This window comes from Micromys minutus, assembly GCF_963924665.1.
Source record: "Micromys minutus genome assembly, chromosome: 21".
NCBI lineage: Eukaryota > Metazoa > Chordata > Mammalia > Rodentia > Muridae > Micromys > Micromys minutus.
This window is the reverse complement of record NC_137956.1, coordinates 11,324,596-11,341,342: the sequence shown is the minus strand read 5'-3', so window position 1 is coordinate 11,341,342 and position 16,747 is coordinate 11,324,596. Positions and strand designations below refer to the sequence as shown.

Here is a 16,747-nt window from a genome sequence, read left to right as displayed (position 1 = left end):
CCGGAATAATCAAATATGGGGGAGGGGGTTACAAGTCTTAAGCGTCCAGATTAAGAGGTAAATGCAGGACATGGGGTCAAAGGACAACAGGCCCGAGACCTTTAGGCTGGACCAAAATCATCCTATAGACATGCCAGAGAGCCACTTTGGCAACAAACCACAAGGAAGCCAGAAAGGAGCCAGAGTGAAGCTGTAGTCACTCACTAAATGTGCAGAGAATGTCTGAGCACTGGCAGGGACAGGACAGGCCCGGGTGGACCACACCTGGTGACTGACGCGTAGGCAGAGTGACAGTGGCTGATGTGAGGGGTGGCTGCTAGCTTAACAGTGGCTTAGGCAAACTGGTACAGACTAATGCTCCCTACCACACAACGCCGTAGCAGAATTCTTGGTGACAGCCCACGTACTTAGATACGGGAAGTTAGCAGCCTGGAGCTCAGAGGAGGTGGACTAGAAATAAACCGCAGAGAGGAGCAACCGTGAGTGAACAGCTCTGCAGTTCCACCAACAGATCGGCCATGAGCGATGAAGTGTCTGCAGATGCTCACCTCCATCTTAGATCCCGGAGCCCCGGTTCTCAAAACCATGAGAAGTCCAACTTCTGTTCTATGAAAAGCAAGCGTCTAGGGTAGGGTAGAGTGCATCCATGCCTGGACCTCAGCCTGGGGAGTTCCAGGCTAGCTCACTGGCACAGCACTTACATACATGGCTTAGGTCCTGGGTTCAATTCCCAGGAACACCAAAACAGGAGGGAGGGAGGGAGGGAGGGAGGCAGAGGAAGAAAAGGATGATGGCCTCATGTTCTCTAGTCACAGCCAACCTCCTTTGGGGTCCGGAGGCCCGTTCCAAACTGCACTACTGCTTGTCTTAAAAATGAAGCCCCTGCTGTATTCACACAGCCTTTCTAAGGACATGAAGGTCCTGAGCTGCCTTAGAGGCCGGGCTCCGATGCACTTGGCCCTGCCTCAGTCATGGTGTGCACAGCTAACCCAACAGGCTGCAACTGCGAATAGCTAGGAGACGCACATTCACGAGGCTTTTAAGCAGTATTTTCTCCTTTGGGTAGCTACTTAAAATTCCTATCTGATTGCAGTCTCAAGGCTGATGTGATCACTTGAATATTCAAAATAAATTCTAATGTTCTCCAAGCTAATTTGTACAAAGCGTACAAAGGCTGTATCACAGTCCAAGTTAAAATTAAAAGAGAGGAGAGGCGTAACCGTTATACAATCCCTCAACAGAAAATGACTTAAAAGGTTTCCACTCGAGCCTGTGCAACCCAAGGCATATAACATGAAAGCACATTTCTTTGTTAAAATTTGACTAAACATCTCCATCTTATAACTATTACCGGTGTGCGGAGGTGACGGCAGTACACCCAGAACTAAAATGTGCAGGGTATTTTTCAAAGCTTGTTGCAATGTTGTATTTTTTTTAAAAAGCAAACGTAACAGTGTTCATGTATTTATTGCTTCCACAGATTGTAGCCCAAAGTTACAATGGTTTGTTATCAGATTCCTTGCTAATATATAATATCAGATTCCTTAATAATATATAATATATCATACGACTTGTGATTTTATTTTAGGAACAAAGGTAACTTTCAAGTCATCTTAGTCCTGTCTGACAAACCTAGGGAGTCGATGCTCAACTAGAAAGATTTGGTGCTGAGCAGCCGGAGGGATCCCAAGAGAACTGAAGAGGCGGCGAGGTGCCTCGGCTGAAACAGCAGCACAGCGCACCAGCTCTTACCAGTGCAGGGAGGGACTGACCTAGTGTCCTCAAAACACCAACAATTTCCACCATTCTCAGGGCACGGGGAGGACGCTCCCAGGGAAATTAGGTGTCTTTCCTACCCAGTGCAGCACACAGCTCTCAGACCTTACACCTTGTAAAGAAAACCTAATGCAGCCAAGGCCACACTAGGACAGCAACTCTGGCTTCCCTAGGCCAGACAGGAGCATACAAGGCTTATGAACACAGGCTTCTTAGACGAACAGAGTCCTGGGTCTGCACTCTTTTCTGAGAACAGAATTGAGGCCTTGGGCAACCGTAATCAAGTGCTCTGCCACTGAGTCACTCCTCCAGCGCCACACTCTGACTGCCCAAACAGAGGAGCCTGACCTTCAAATACCTAAAACAGAGTAAGGTGAGAAATCAAAAGTCCCCCTCTTAAGCCCTGACCACAGGGTTATTCCCTGTCCACTTCCTCATATAAAGCTCTGCTTAGCTACTGTCAACAAAAACCTTTATGTTGTCACCAACCTCCCGGAATGGGATGGGCATGAACTCTACTTGCCTTCTAAAGCCTGTGCAGGTGACTGGGCCTTAGGGGTTGGCGCACTGCAAAAGTCCAGGGACTCTTCAGCACTCGGCTGGCTCTGCATGGAACTTTGAACACTGAGGTAACATTCCTAAACCCCATTTCCCTTCTGTAAAACGCAGGCTCTTACCTTCTAAGGTCCAGTGAGCTAGCTGGAAATGGATTAGTTTATGCTGAGCACTTAACAAAAGTGACTCATGGTAAAAACAAACAAACAAACAAACAAAAAACCAACTCCATTTAGCGCACACCAATGGGTGTATGCCCTTGCCGAGCTATGGCACAATTTATTCTGCAGTAGGACATTTTCTAATCTGTTGCTGTTATAAACAATGCCTCAGCTTGCTGTACAGAGGGAACTCTTTCCTGCAATAACCAGTCAATACCCTACTTAACTGTCACACACAATACTGATGAACCCAGTGGGTACAGTTAGTATCGAACTCTCTACGTAAGCTGGGATCCTGGGGGGATGGTAGCTTATCTATGACAGCCCACACTTCTGTAAGACCGGAAGCCTACATGGGTAAGTGGCTGCTGACTCGGAAGGAAGGCACCAACTCTAATGTGCATCCTACACCCTTCCTTCCTCACATGCGTGCAAGACGTTCTTGTAAATGCTTCGCAGATACTAAAGTGCACTTAAATTCCCAAGACGTTCCCAAGTTCTGTCCAAAGCGAACGCTAATTTTCAATTGTGCAAATCAACTAACAAAACAGATGACTGGGGTTCAGTAACCTCTGTAAATATTAATTTGCTTCTTCTCCAAAGAAGCAGGTGTGCCTTGAACACCAGCCCTGGGGACGCACCATACTGCTGAAACCCCAGAGAAACAAGTGAGTAATTACTGAATGTGGTATCCTGAGAATATTCTTTAAGGAAGGAGAATTCATAACAATCGCTTTGTCACAGCATTAACTGTGCCAAGACAAAGTGGGAACAGTACTCCTGGCTTCAGAAACTCAAACACACCCCTGAGAGGCCAATTCCCCGGCATGGTTTCAATGAAGCCAGTTCAAGATGGCTTCCTACAAGTTAGTAACAAGAAATAACTATCAACCAGGAAAAAAGGAAACGGCAACAGTGGGAATCAAGCAGTAGAAACTATCACCAGCATGATTGGGGATTTCTAGTCTCATACAGTAACTAAGAACACACTTAAAAGTCACAAGTGGCTTTCAATGGTTATCCTAGTTAGAAAAATCAAGACGGAATCGACACTGAAAAATCTTACAAAAATATCATGCTATGTCCTAAACCTCAAATAATGGAAGATGTTAAGCCAAAAGCACTAAAGTCTACCTGGCAATATGGAGTACTAGGGTACCCCTTACTACCTGAATACAATCACAACTGAATCTCATCCACAGCAGGTGGGGAAGGTATAGGAAGGGTGAGGTAGGCAATTTGGCCTCAGTATATTTGTGCACCTGCGGGCTTGTGGAAGCCAGGACACCATTCTGCCATTATTCCTCGGGTACTGTCCTTTGGGCAGAGACACAACAGGATATGTCACTGGTCTGTAGGTGTCAAGTCTGGTCAAGGACTTCCAGGAATCTGTCTACCAATGTCTCCCAGTGTTGTGAATACAAACGGAGGCCACCAGCTTCCGCCCAGCTTCTACCCACACCCTACCCCCAGCCGTGGGTTCCGAGTATCTGACAAGTCCTCAGGCTTGTGAGGCAAACTTATCTCTCTAGGCTGGAGTTTAAACTCCTACAACCCCACCAAGTAGAACTGTTTTAAACCCAGGGACCACACAATGCTTAAAGGGGATGACCTCAAATCAACTGAAAATGTCCCCACAGGGAAAATTCGTGCCAATGGGAACCAAAAAGTTTGGTGGCAGTAACGTTTGTGAGTTGAAATCAGGGCACGGGAAGGAGGGCCTCATCACAGAAACTCGCTTTAGTCGGACATGTTTCCTTAAGAAGGTGCTTCACTAGGCTGAAACATCTCCTAGAGTCACAATTTAAGATCCACGCTCCAGAAGTCAAAGAGCAGCAGTTTGCGTCCACTGCAGCGACCCCCACCACCACGCGTCCTGCCTTTCAGACCTGAAAGATCTCAATTTTCATTCTCTATCCACTGCCAAACAGAAACAAAGGGTTTATTCTTGGCAAAACTGAAAGTAAGAAATGTTAACCTTTCATTTTTAACGGGAGAGAAAGGGAGAGAGACAGAAAGGCAGGCAGGCAGACAGACAGACACCAGGGCTCAAGGCTAATTCTCATGTTGGTAGCGTGTGAAGATAAGGGACAATGCAGCCAGTTGTGCACACCAAGACCTAACGGCCCGTGCCTTTTCCGTTGCTCACACTGGCTAGCACACGTGTACTTGTGCTTCACCTGAGCCTGTGCCTTTTCAGTCTGTCACATGCACTACTGTGTGAGGGTAAGCCAGACTGTCACCTCTCCACATTCTCAGGCTCTCTCCACATTCCGAGCCTCCGTCCCAGCCAACCCATACTATACACGCCGACAAGACTCCTATTTCTTAAGCACAGCCCTCAATGTACTCCTTTTAGGGAAAACGAAAAACAAAACAGAAAACAAAATGAAAAAACCCAAAAATGCAACTTGTAGTATTCTGTTACTGGACATCTCAGGAAAGAAAACAGGATCTGGCACCACCCACATCTAGGCTGCAGGAGTTGCGACTTTGGGCAAGTATCTACACTGAGCATGCTATCACAAAGAAGAGAATGCTGGAGTCAACAGATAGGGTCTGAGGCCAGACTAAAGTGTACTTCTGCCGTCTCCACCAGCTTCACCTTCACTTCCTCTTTGCTCAGTGATTCCACGTGTGTTCACTCTCCAAACTTCCTCTTGTTTTCAACAAGCTGGTGGTAATGCAAGCCCTCCCTAACAGCTGGCACCGCAGCCAGTTAGGTGAGGTTAAGAGTCAACCCGCCGGTGGGATGAATACCAGGTTATTGGATCCTTCTGCCTGTTATTATCGCTTAAAGGGGCCGAGGCTTAAGGTAAAGCGCCTCATGGGGAAATCCAGACAGTTGCTAGAAGTCGTCTTGCAAAATGAGCCTAAGGATCTATAACCGGTATGTCAGAGACTGCAGTGAACTGGAGCAAAGGTCTTGCTTTCAAGGCCATTACAAAGGTGTGAGAGTAAGCTTCTTTGGTGGGTTTTGCTTTGTGAATCTAAAGCTTCCTGGCCAATTCAGCATTATTAAGCAGTGCACTATCTGACAGAAGTTGTACCACGGGTCCCGGAAATCTACCTCTGACCCTCTTTTGCTGTAGAGTATAAAAAGAGCTCCAAACGTAAGCCAAATCAAGAAGCCCTTTGGAATCAGAAACTGCTTCACTTGTCTTTGGATCCAAACACCCCATCCATACACACATTTATCATAGACCAGCTAGCAAAAGTCAGTAAAGATGAATCACGGATTGGGGACATACCTCATTTGGCAGACTGCTTGTCTAACGAGCTGAAGTCCTGGGTTCCACGCCCAGCATTGTCGAGAACAGATGTGTTAACCTATTCCTCTTATCCCAGTGCTCAAGGGACAGAGGTAGGAGGGTCAGAAGTTGAAGGCTGACCTCAGAAACTCTTACGATGAGGCCAGCCTAGACTACAAGGAGACCCTGTCTGAAAACAAATGAATCAGGTATAGCATAAATAAAGGAACAGATTTCAGGCAGACTGGAGAAACAGTACATTGCTAATCCTGGATTGTTTAAGACAGTTAAGCACATGGTTAGAGGTTTTTAAGTTATGGAATAGCACAGTTACATATATGACATGCAACTGACTAGACAAACACTCCATCAACAGACGGATGTAGTGAGAAGCTGGAGTGCTGGAGACAGAGCTGTGTGTTTGCAGGAAAGTCAGCATCTCTGGCCCTTAGCGCCAGGTTTTTGGTTTGGTTTGGTGTTTTGAGACAGGAATTCTCGGTGTAGCCCGGGCTGTCCTCGTACCAGCTCTGTAGACCAGCATATGCTGGCTTTGAAAACTCACAGAGCTCTGCCTGCCTCTGCCTCCTGAGTGCTGAGATTAAAGGCAGGTGCTACTGCCACTCGGCTGCTAGTTCCAGGTTTTTTACAAAAAGGTGGGGAATAGACCCCGTAGAAGACCCTGTTCTTTTCATTAGTTCATCAAACGGGCTTGAAGGAGCTCAGTGGGAGTGTTTGCTAAGCATGTGTGAACTTCTCAGTTCAACTCCCCGCAGCAAGAACAACAGGGAGCAGACATGCTAATGGTACCTGAACAGGACGCATGCAGGAAGACAGGCAGCCACGGGGAAGTGGTCTATGGTATGGTTGGCAGGCAAAAATAGAATATATTTCTCTCTCTCTCTCTCTCTCTCTCTCACACACACACACACACACACACACACACAGAGGGAAGATTAATGTGTAGCAGAGAAAAAAAGCAACAAATATGCTCTACTCTGCCACAGTTCCCGGAAGACAGGGCAATTTTGCCTTGATTTGTGTATATACTTCAAGTTGGAAATAAAGCACAAAGGTGAGTCCTTCACCCCTAACAGCAGCACAAGCAGTAATTATGGCAAGGACAGAGCGGAACTGCTGTGGGAAGAAATTCTGCAAACAACAGGCATCCAAAGCCTAAGGTTCTGGCCAAAAGAAACACTGTTAATCCCAGGAAAGGAAAAGGAAACATTTATGAAACCGCTATTTAGCAGACCCCCCCATGGGTTCTTCCATTTATAGTCTTTTAAAACCACCTAATAAATCAGTAACCTGCGAGGCGGTTGGCTGACAAGGAAACTGAGTCAAGTACACTGTTTTGGACTTACTAGTTACCTATTCTTGAAAAAATCCAACAACCACGCTTCCCCTTCGTGTTTAGGTTTACCCTATATTCTGTGAAAGAACAGAGCATTCCTCCCTTCTATCTTCAGTTCGAAACTGAAAGATAAAAAGAAAATAGAAAACGAGATGGCCTTCGGTAGAAGTTCCTGGCACTGCCATTATCATCAAGAGAAAACCTCAAGGAAAGTAGCCATTTCTTTCAAGGTCAGGGCTTTCGCTGAGAAACCAGGCAGTACGGGGGGGGGGGGGGGGGGGCGACTAGATACACGATGCATTTGTGCCCAACCATAGAAGGAAATCGAAGGTGTGCATTCGCATTTACCTAACGCAAAGCCAGCTGTATCTGTAGATTCTGACCCAAATGCTGTAGCCTGCGACTTGGAAGCAACCTAAGTAAAAACCAACAGGTTATAACTGCCAAGCGGTTAGAGGAACAAATTACAAAACCAAAGGCAACACTGGCCCTCCCATACAACTGTCCAAAAACACTTCCTGTCACCAGCACTGACATTAAAAAACAGAAAGACGATCAAGGCTAGAGGGAGGGCTCCTCGCTCCCCCACAATTTCTTATCAGACTTCTCTCGGGTATCCTCCAGCTAATGAGTCACGCGTTGCATTCTTTCAATCGCCCCCTCCCCTCCCCGTATGCATCCTTCATATTTGCAATCGAGGCGCCTGGAGATGAGCATAACTCATAATCTTGAGCGGGGACGCTAAGTTCAAAGACACCGAAGGGCTTCAAGATTATCTAAAAAGAACTCTCTCTCTCTCTCTGGGCGTTACCATCTCCAACCCAAGGATAGAGGAAGGGGAAGGCTTGCTGGCAGCGAAACAATAAGGGGCACTTTTCCTAAAACTCTGAGCAGCGCACTTTAAGGATTGGCAGACTCCAGGCCGTTACCCGCAGCTCTGCGCCCGCGTCTCCACCCTCCCGGGGCAGGCAGGGCTGCAGATACCCGCCGGAGTGGTCGCGGGCTAGCGGGCGTCTCTGGCAGCAAGCAAAGGAGCGGAAGGCAGGGAAAGGCCGGCGGGCAGCCCCGAAGCCCGGTACAGCACGGACCCGCGGGTGCTCCTCCTCGGCAGCCCTTACGGTCGCTCCGAGGAAGATCCAAGCGCGCCGCCATCCCTTCCTGCGATCTCCGCGCCTGTCAGCGCGCCAAAGTGGCTGCCACCCACGAACAGGTGCGACAGCATCCCGGCTGGGCACTGCTCCGCTCCGCCCGCGCCCGGCGCTCTCCCGACCACGGTGCCTGTTGCCCCCCGCCCAACCCGGACCTCACGGCGCCAGCAGCCCGGCCGCACCCGGGTGCCGCGGCATCCGCCAAGTTCCTGAAGCTGGCGGCTCACCTCTCGGCCTGAGCGGCGACGGGGAGCACTGAACGGCAGCAGGACCGCACGAGCAGGAGGATGTGCAAGCGGGCGCGGGAATAGGAGCAAGCGGCTGCCGCGATGCAAGAGGAAGGCGCCCGGCAGCTTCAACCCCGGCGTGGGCTGACCGTGACGTCACAATGGCGCGGCCAGCCAATCCGAGCCGGGAGGCAGGATCAAGCGCTATGATGTCATGCGGCCTTGGAGCCAATCCTGGGCCGATAGAACTTTCGTGATTGTAAATTCCAGAATCCGATGCGGTGCGCAGCGGAGGCCGGGGTTGGTCCCCCGTGGTTCACGTGTCTCGGAGCAGTTTTCTCGCTTCTTCCTAATAAGCCTGCGTGGGACGCAGAGTCTGCGCAATAGCCACAGTGAAGTTCTGGATGCCCTGAACTCCTTCCCACAGCCAGGGGGTCAGGGTCTGGCGTGGCGTTTTTGGCAGGTGCCCACCCATCTAACGGGCTTCGGGCTTTGCCACCATTCTGAAGGGAATCCTTTTCACGGTTTTAGCGAGGGTCTAAAACCTAGGTGGGGCTGCTGTTGAGCAAACTGAAGCAACAACAACCAAAAAGAAAAAAAAATCACTCGAAACTTTGTAACTAATTCTTGGATCACACACTATTGGGAGTTTTGATATTTCTACCTACGAAATTATCAGTCTTGGAATGAAGAAGTATTGAAATGTCTTTCAGCTGGGCAGATTTAAACACTTAAAAAGGACTCAGGCACAAACAAAAACCTTTCTAGTTTTCGCTGCTGATTGATTAAATCAAGGCCTTATCTGAGTTCCATACAACTCTCATTTCAAGCGCTAGAAATTTAACCTTTTGCCGTGCCCCTTTCCTTTACACCCATAGACACGACACAGCCAACTAGCCATTCAGTGTAGAAACGGTTTTAAATTATTTATGGTCAGATGTTTATCTTGTACCAGCAATGTTCCAGGACCCAGATCACTGCCATAGGAATACGGATATACAAGCTATAAACACATTAGATAATTTAAACATTCACCAATGGCTGTCTTAATAGCAATTAGTTGTCACTCATTTCTACAAACACTGAATAAGGACCGCCTTCCCTGCAGCGTGCAGAGCGCTAACCATTCATAAGTGCATGTCTGTCTATACATGAACACCGTTCGAGTGGCATGTAAGCGGTCATCTCTGCATCGTGGCTTCTTAGCATTCACCATGTACATTGCTTCCACGTGCCAGGGACCTGCTAAGACCTGCAGGTAAGTAATGCACCGAATCCAGCATGTTTCTCCTCTCAACGGCATTTACAGGGTTTGGGGCAGCATTTGCCTACCGTTCTTCGTAACAAATGTCACTAACCATTTTTTTTTAATATGTTACTCAGCAGTGCCATGATTGGTCCCTGTTTCAGCTCCACTCACCATCCATGTCCCTCCTGCCCACGATTCTTAACTCTTCTCAAGTCCATTAGAGAGGCCACACTATCCTTTCCCCAGGTCAGAGCCTTGGGTTCCCTCCCCCCCCCCCCCCCATGTAATTTACGTATGCAATCAGAGGCAGTCGGGGCCTTTCCTGATTGGAAGCTAAAAAGACTCCACTCCATGAGGTGTGAAGCCCCAGAGCTACCCCCATTTTAGAATCTTTGAATTCAAGTGTAAATCTGAAAGAAAACAAAAAAAAACAAAAACAAAAAACTTGTGTAACTTACCACCTTAACTTTTTTTTCCCCAAATGAAAACATACCTCCGATTCAGTGCCAGGCTTACTAAATAATGGGACTGAAGAGAATTTGGAATATCTTATAAATGAGAATTGGATTCTTTGCCATCGGAACTGCAAGAACTATGAGAAGCTATCCCTGCCATATGTGATCTGAGGTTGTTCTTTAGTAGCATTCATGTGGTAATATAAAAAAAATTGCATTTCCTCCATTAAATAATGATTTTCTTCTCTATGTTTAATATGGTAATGTCCCCTACGGGGACATTTTGCTCTTAGTCTTTATCAGTGGGCCGACATCTCCTCTAATACACTTACAAGTATGTAAGAAGGCTGCATCGGTATTATTTTTGAGGAAGAAACTGTTTAATATCCTGGGCAATTTGTTTTATTTCGATAGAAGCTGCAGTTGAATTAAAAAAATACAATGAATTGTTATAATATTGAATTCTAATTACTGAAACTGCTACTGTTTGATTTGCATGACATAATGAAACCTGTCTCTAAAGTGATGTAAATCTGTTAGTCTCTGAACATCTCAAAGTTGGCCGGAATCTGGGATGACTTGTTTTATACTGAGGAGGACATCGTGCTATCTACTGATCTCTCTTGCTCCCCTTTCCCTTCTTCTGTTTTCTCTCTTTTTCCTTCTTTTGCTCCCATGTTTTTCAGTTCAGCCCAGCACTACCTATCAACTTCATATCTCAACAGAGAATTAGAGCCCACATCCCAACAGTAGCCTTTGGACTTAATTATTTAGCATGTTGCTATTTTTCTAATCTTCTAAAATTCTCAGCCTCCTTCGGGGAGCAGAGGAAGCCCTGGGTGACTGAATGGCTAACAAGAACCAGTGCCTCAGACCCAAAGGAGTTGGCAACACCTTCATCCAAGTGAGGCTCTAAGACATAGCAAAGAGGGAGTGTGTAAGAATGACCGGCCAGTATGTGCAAAACTTAGCAACTGCAACTTCCCCCCCTTGGAGCCTGGGACTGCTCCCCTACAAAGACCTGCTAAGACTAGCTAGCCTGTCCTTCTTTGTCTGTGCATAAGACAGGGAGGCTCCAGGTTGGTGAGGAGTGGGTGACATTCCATCAAAGTGACATGTCTCACTTTTCTGTCTGTCTGTCCATTCTGCATCCCCTCATCACCCCAGTCAGGTGTCCAGGACCAAGCCATGCTAGACACTGTGGTCTTTCCTAAACAATAGGCTCCTTCAACACAGTGAGCACTAGAACCTCAGAACCCTGGCTCTTACCAGTTCTCTAAGCCTGTAAAGATTTAACCTAGAAACCTCTAAGGCTTGCAACTCTGTTTCATATCAACCTTTGCATAAACACCACCTCCTCAGGGAGCAAATGACATTTTTTTCTGGTCACTGCATACCACCTTCTGCTTTGCCTCCTACTTTCTGGAGCCTTTTTCCCTCTACTCAAATTTTTCTCCTTAGCACGCATTACTATTTAACACACCGTGTTTGCTTTTTAATAGTTATTATCCCGTCCTCTAATAAGCTTACTGTGTAGGAGTGTATCCCAGGACTCAGAGCAGTACAATTAAGGTGAAGGCAAGACTTACTGAGAGACGGCTCAGCACTTAAGAGCACTTGTTGCTCTCACAGAGGACCTGAAATCGCACCGGGGAGCTCACAAACACCTACAGTTCCATTCCCAAAGAATCTTACACTCTCTGGCCTCCTCACATACAGGCACAGACCTGACACACAGAAACTCATGTAAGCACACAAACGCAAGTCTAAATCTCTCTCTTTTTTTAAAAAAAAATCTTGTTTGTATTAATTTAAATACCTTTCTATGAGATAGAAATTATTATATTTATTGCAACAATTAGTCAAATTTGGGGGACCAGAGAGATGGCTCAGCAGTTAAAAGCACCCATTTGGTAGCTCACAACTATCTGTAAGTTTAGTGTCAGGAGACTGAACATTTTCTTCTGGCTTCTGCAGACACCAGACATAGACATACACACACACACACACATACACACACACCCACACACACACACACACACACACACACAGAAACATTCATCTACATTTTTAAAGTTGAAATAAAGTTAAAACCTGCTACCAGTTTTCTCTCTTTTATTCCTGATAATTTTCTAAGACCTTTCCCAGTAAAGTTTAGCTGCAATCCTTTTTATTACTCTGTTGTATGTATATGAGTATTTTGCTCATACGCATAACTGTGTACCCATGCGTACCTAGTGCCCCGGGAGGTCAGAAGGGGGCACTGGATCCCCTGTACAGAGTTGAGGGCCATCCTGTGAGGGCTGAAAATTGAACCTCGGTTCTTGGTAAGAACAAGTGCTCTCAACCCCTCAGCCATCTCTCCAGTGCCCTGGTGTTACTCTGTCAACAACACAACGATGCAAAGAAATCAAGCCAAAGGAGACTCAGGTGGCTGCAAACCAAAGCCCTTCATTTCAAATGCTTGGAGTCTATACTTTACTTGGCTGAATCTTGTGATTTACAAATCATATCTCAATAGAGTTGTGACCTAAGTGGAAATAAAAGTTTTCAATCAGAACGGGTTATCATTGAGTCTTTTATTTTGCTGGTTATCAAGATAAATTTTTTAAACTAATTTATTTAATTCAATAACCTATTCAAGAGCTAAAGATTAGATAAAGGTTGTTGATAAGCTTACTGTTAGCCAAACATTAGCTGTGTAAACTGGTAGGGTATAATGATACAGCTTCTGAGGTTAGGGAGTGAACCCTGGCTAAGTATACTCCCAAAGTGATTTATATTCTGTTAGAGCGGGCCATGTGCACTTAATATTCTTTGCCCCTGTTCTAACATTTATAAAAAACAAGTTCTCTAAAAATTAGCCTTAAAGGATGTAGTCACTCTAAGTCATGTGGTATTTTAGTTACCTGGAAAAAATGTCTATTTATGAAAAGCCTTGCTTTTGTGCACCTGACCCATCAGACATACTCTTGCATGCCAGAAGATGGTAGCACAGTTTCCCACAGTCTCAAGTCTATTTTCCACCACTTAAGATTCAAGGGGGGAAATTTACAAGTTTTTGAGGCAGCTTAAGTTTTAAAGTGAGTTCTTTTTATTTTATACTCAAAAGTGTTTTACCTGTATGTATGCATATGCACTATCTGTGTACCTGGTGCCCACAAAGTACAGAAGACATCAGATCCTTCTGGAACTGGAGTGAGGGATGGTTTTGAGCCAATATGGGGGGTGTTGGGGACCAACCCCAGGTCCTCTCCAAAGGCAACACATGATATTAACCTCTGGACCATCTCTTCAGCACCAGCTTAATCATTTTTTGGATGCTACTGCCTGCCATTTGATTTCACAGTATCTTTTCTTCTAAATGCATGCATTCCCTTATGTTAAAGTGTTGTATTTGTCATCTAACTAAATGATTACATAGCATACTGCCCTTTACAAGTCCTTAAGCACTTTCTGAACATAAATTTGGAGCCATTGTAAACTGATTAAAACTAGGAAATACAGAATACAATGTTATTACTACGAAGCTGAGTGATATAGAAGATTAACATCTTTAGAGTTTCCATGTGTATGCATTTCATCTTTTCATTTCTATCTTCCTCTCTCTCTCTCTCTCTCTCTCTCTCTCTCTCTCTCTCTCTCTCTAGGTTTTGCTTCACAGAATGTAAAGTAGAACAAAATGTTTCTTTTCCCCCTTTCCCCATAACTAGAGATCTGTGCTCCTTTGTATCACTTCCTGTTTCTAATATCTCTTTTCTTCAAGATCAGGGTGGTAACTTCTAGTATGGTGTTGGGCAGGTACATAAAAAAGAAGTGGGTATTTATTGAAGTAGACCATCACTTCACACACACACACACACACAGAGAGAGAGAGAGAGAGAGAGAGAGAGAGAGAGAGAGAGAGAGAGAGAGAGAGAGAGATCATCCCAATAAAGACCATTTACTTTCTCCATAATCGTAAGAGCAAATGAGATTCAGTAAAATGAGATTCAGTAGACTGCTTCAAGATACACAAGACTCAGGGAGTCTCGAATTCATGCTATGAGTTTTAGTTTGTTTGCTTGTTTTCTTATCACTATGGATGGACACATTGCAGGTAACTATGGTAATACAAACATCTTCTGGGACTCTGTGCTTTCAGTAGCTTATGGGTCAGAGGAGGCTCTGAACGCTGTGAAAAGCTGTGTTGTAGTTAAACATTCAAGAAAGGCTTCAAAGAGCAGGGAGGAGGGGTGCTACTCTGGGCGTGTGGGATAGGCATAAAAAGAGAGAACTGATTTTCAGCAAACATTCGCAAATATGTTACTCGTTCTAAAAATTGCCCTCTACCCGGAAAAAATTAAACAGCAATAAACATCATGTGCATATTTACTGACTGGTCTTCGGGGAGATGCTATACACTCCCGGGAACTCAGATAGTGAGCAATACGTTATGAAAAGTGGTGCATTTTTAGCAAATATAAACATAACATGCTGTCGAGAACCCAATGTCGAGAGAAGGAGGAAAGAACACTGCAGAGCCAGGCTTCAAAGCCCGTGTCTAACCTCATGGGCCCCACCAGGCTAGCACTACCCTGCCCATACCCATTCTAGTTTGCCTCTTAGCACGTCCACATTCTGTAACTATACTGCTTATGGATTCTCACCCTCCATACTTCACCACCGCAGAGGCCTCCTGTACCGAGGTCTGCATGTGATAGGCTGAAACAAACGGCCGAGTCCAAAATACTATGTTCAACGAGGTTCTAGTCTACAGGGCGAGCAGCGAGCCAGGCCAGCCCAGGATCCAAGGCGCTAGTGCTGGTGGGCGATCGCTGCGGGTGGCCCGAGGGACCCTCCGGCCGGGACTCTCTCTGTCCCAGGGACGAATCCTCCCCGCCCCCCCCCCCCACGCTCCCGGACCCCCACGGCCTCACTTCCGGCCAGCCCCAGGTTGTTGAGCTGTAGGGGGGCGGGGAGTGGGAGAGCGGGGTCACGCCATTCACCCGCGGCGGCGCCCGCCAATCACGACGCCGAGCTGGGCAGCCTGAGCTGAGGGGCGGGCCCGCGGGGTTACTCCCGGGCACTGGCCTCGGCGGCCGCGCGCTGACCTTCGGGACCCGGCCAGCCGTGCACCCCAGGCGGGGCACGGAAGGTGCAGCCCCGGGCGGAGCACGAGGCGGGAGCCTGGGAGAGGAGGCTGCTGCGGGGACACGCACCCGGATCGCAGCTCCCTCCATGCCTCCGGAGAATGCCCGCGTGCTCGGGAGAATCCAGGCCTCGTTAACTCCGGTGCAGGCTGTGTGGGCCGGAGTTGGGGATGGTGAAAATGCCCTAGGCATATCTCAAAGGCCTTCTCCCGAGATTATCTGCTCTGAGATCTAACCGTTCCGGACAGGAAGAGGAAACAGTTACATTTTCTTTTGTCAACCGAGGGTCACTCCCTTCCTCCCCTCTCTCCGAGGGGGGAACCTTAAAGGTACAGAGAGCAGTTGGATCGTGAACTACTGCTTAATGTCTTCACTTCTCAGTTAATCATCCCCAGTTTTAGATGTAGAAACAAGGTAAAAAATGTATCCTGCAAGTGCCACAGTTGGAGGGTAACTGAGTATAGCACGTCCATGCCTTTTTTCAGATGATGAACTGACAATCCACTTGGGAAGCCCTTCAGGGAAAGCTTTCGGTGTGTAAGTCAGCAGGGTGAACATGGCTAAGTGCAAGTGCTTCTTTCTTGGATCGAAGAGTGTGTTTCTTAAGAATTCTTTAAAGCACGCAATTTCCAAGCCAGAGCGTTCAAGGGGTGGGAAAGTTCAAGGCTCTTAATGACGAGGTCACATGTGGGTTGATGAAGCAGTTTGTAACCTGCCTTAGGGTCAATTGCTGTGATGAAACACCATGGCCAAAAGCAACTTGGGGAGAAAAGTTTATTTCACTCACAGTTGCATACAACAGTCCATCATTGGAAGACGTGAAGGCAGGAACCTGGAAGGCGGGGCTGAGGCAGAGGCCATAGAGGGTTGGCTGCTTCCTGGCTTGCTTCACAAGGCTTGCTCAGCCTGCTTTCTTATAGACCAGGGGTGGCTCAGCCCTCATGGGCTTTGAGCCTCCCACATCAATCGTTAATTAAGAAAATGCCCTACAGACTTGCCTACAGCCTGATGTTAGGGAGGCATTTTCTTAATTGAGGTTCCCTCCTCTCCCATGAATCTAGCTCGTGTCAGGTTGACATAAACTAGCCAGCATGTAACCCCAACCTCCCAACCTGACATAAAAAAACCCGATGTCCTATTTGTGTGTGTGACATATTGGTAGAACGGATGCTGGGGAGTGGCAGGGGTGAGGCCTGTTCAAGAGCTTAAATGTTTATGAGAGGATCACTCTGTAGGAGAAAAGCTGCAATCAGACTTTAATATATTTTAGCAGATGCTGCTATTACGTGCTGCCTGCTCTATGCTTGGAGATAGTAAAGAAGTCTCTTCCATCACTGGAAAAGCTTTGGAGTAAGAGATCTGCTAGTCCAGTGTGTGTCTAACTAGAAAAGGAAAACAGCAGATATAACTAACCATTGTAAGTACAAAGCAAGGTGTGT

General features: G+C 46.7%; 1 protein-coding gene across 1 annotated transcript in view; it reads right to left on the bottom strand.

Moving 5' to 3' along the window:
• Positions 1 to 8,586, bottom strand: part of ELOVL5 (ELOVL fatty acid elongase 5) — a 55,008-nt gene extending 46,422 nt beyond the window's left edge. Inside the window, exon 1 of the mRNA XM_080934790.1 lies at positions 8,473 to 8,586. The gene's annotated coding sequence lies outside the window, so the exon portion shown is untranslated. The remainder of the gene's footprint in view (positions 1 to 8,472) is intronic.
• Between the last annotated feature and the right edge of the window lie 8,161 nt (positions 8,587 to 16,747).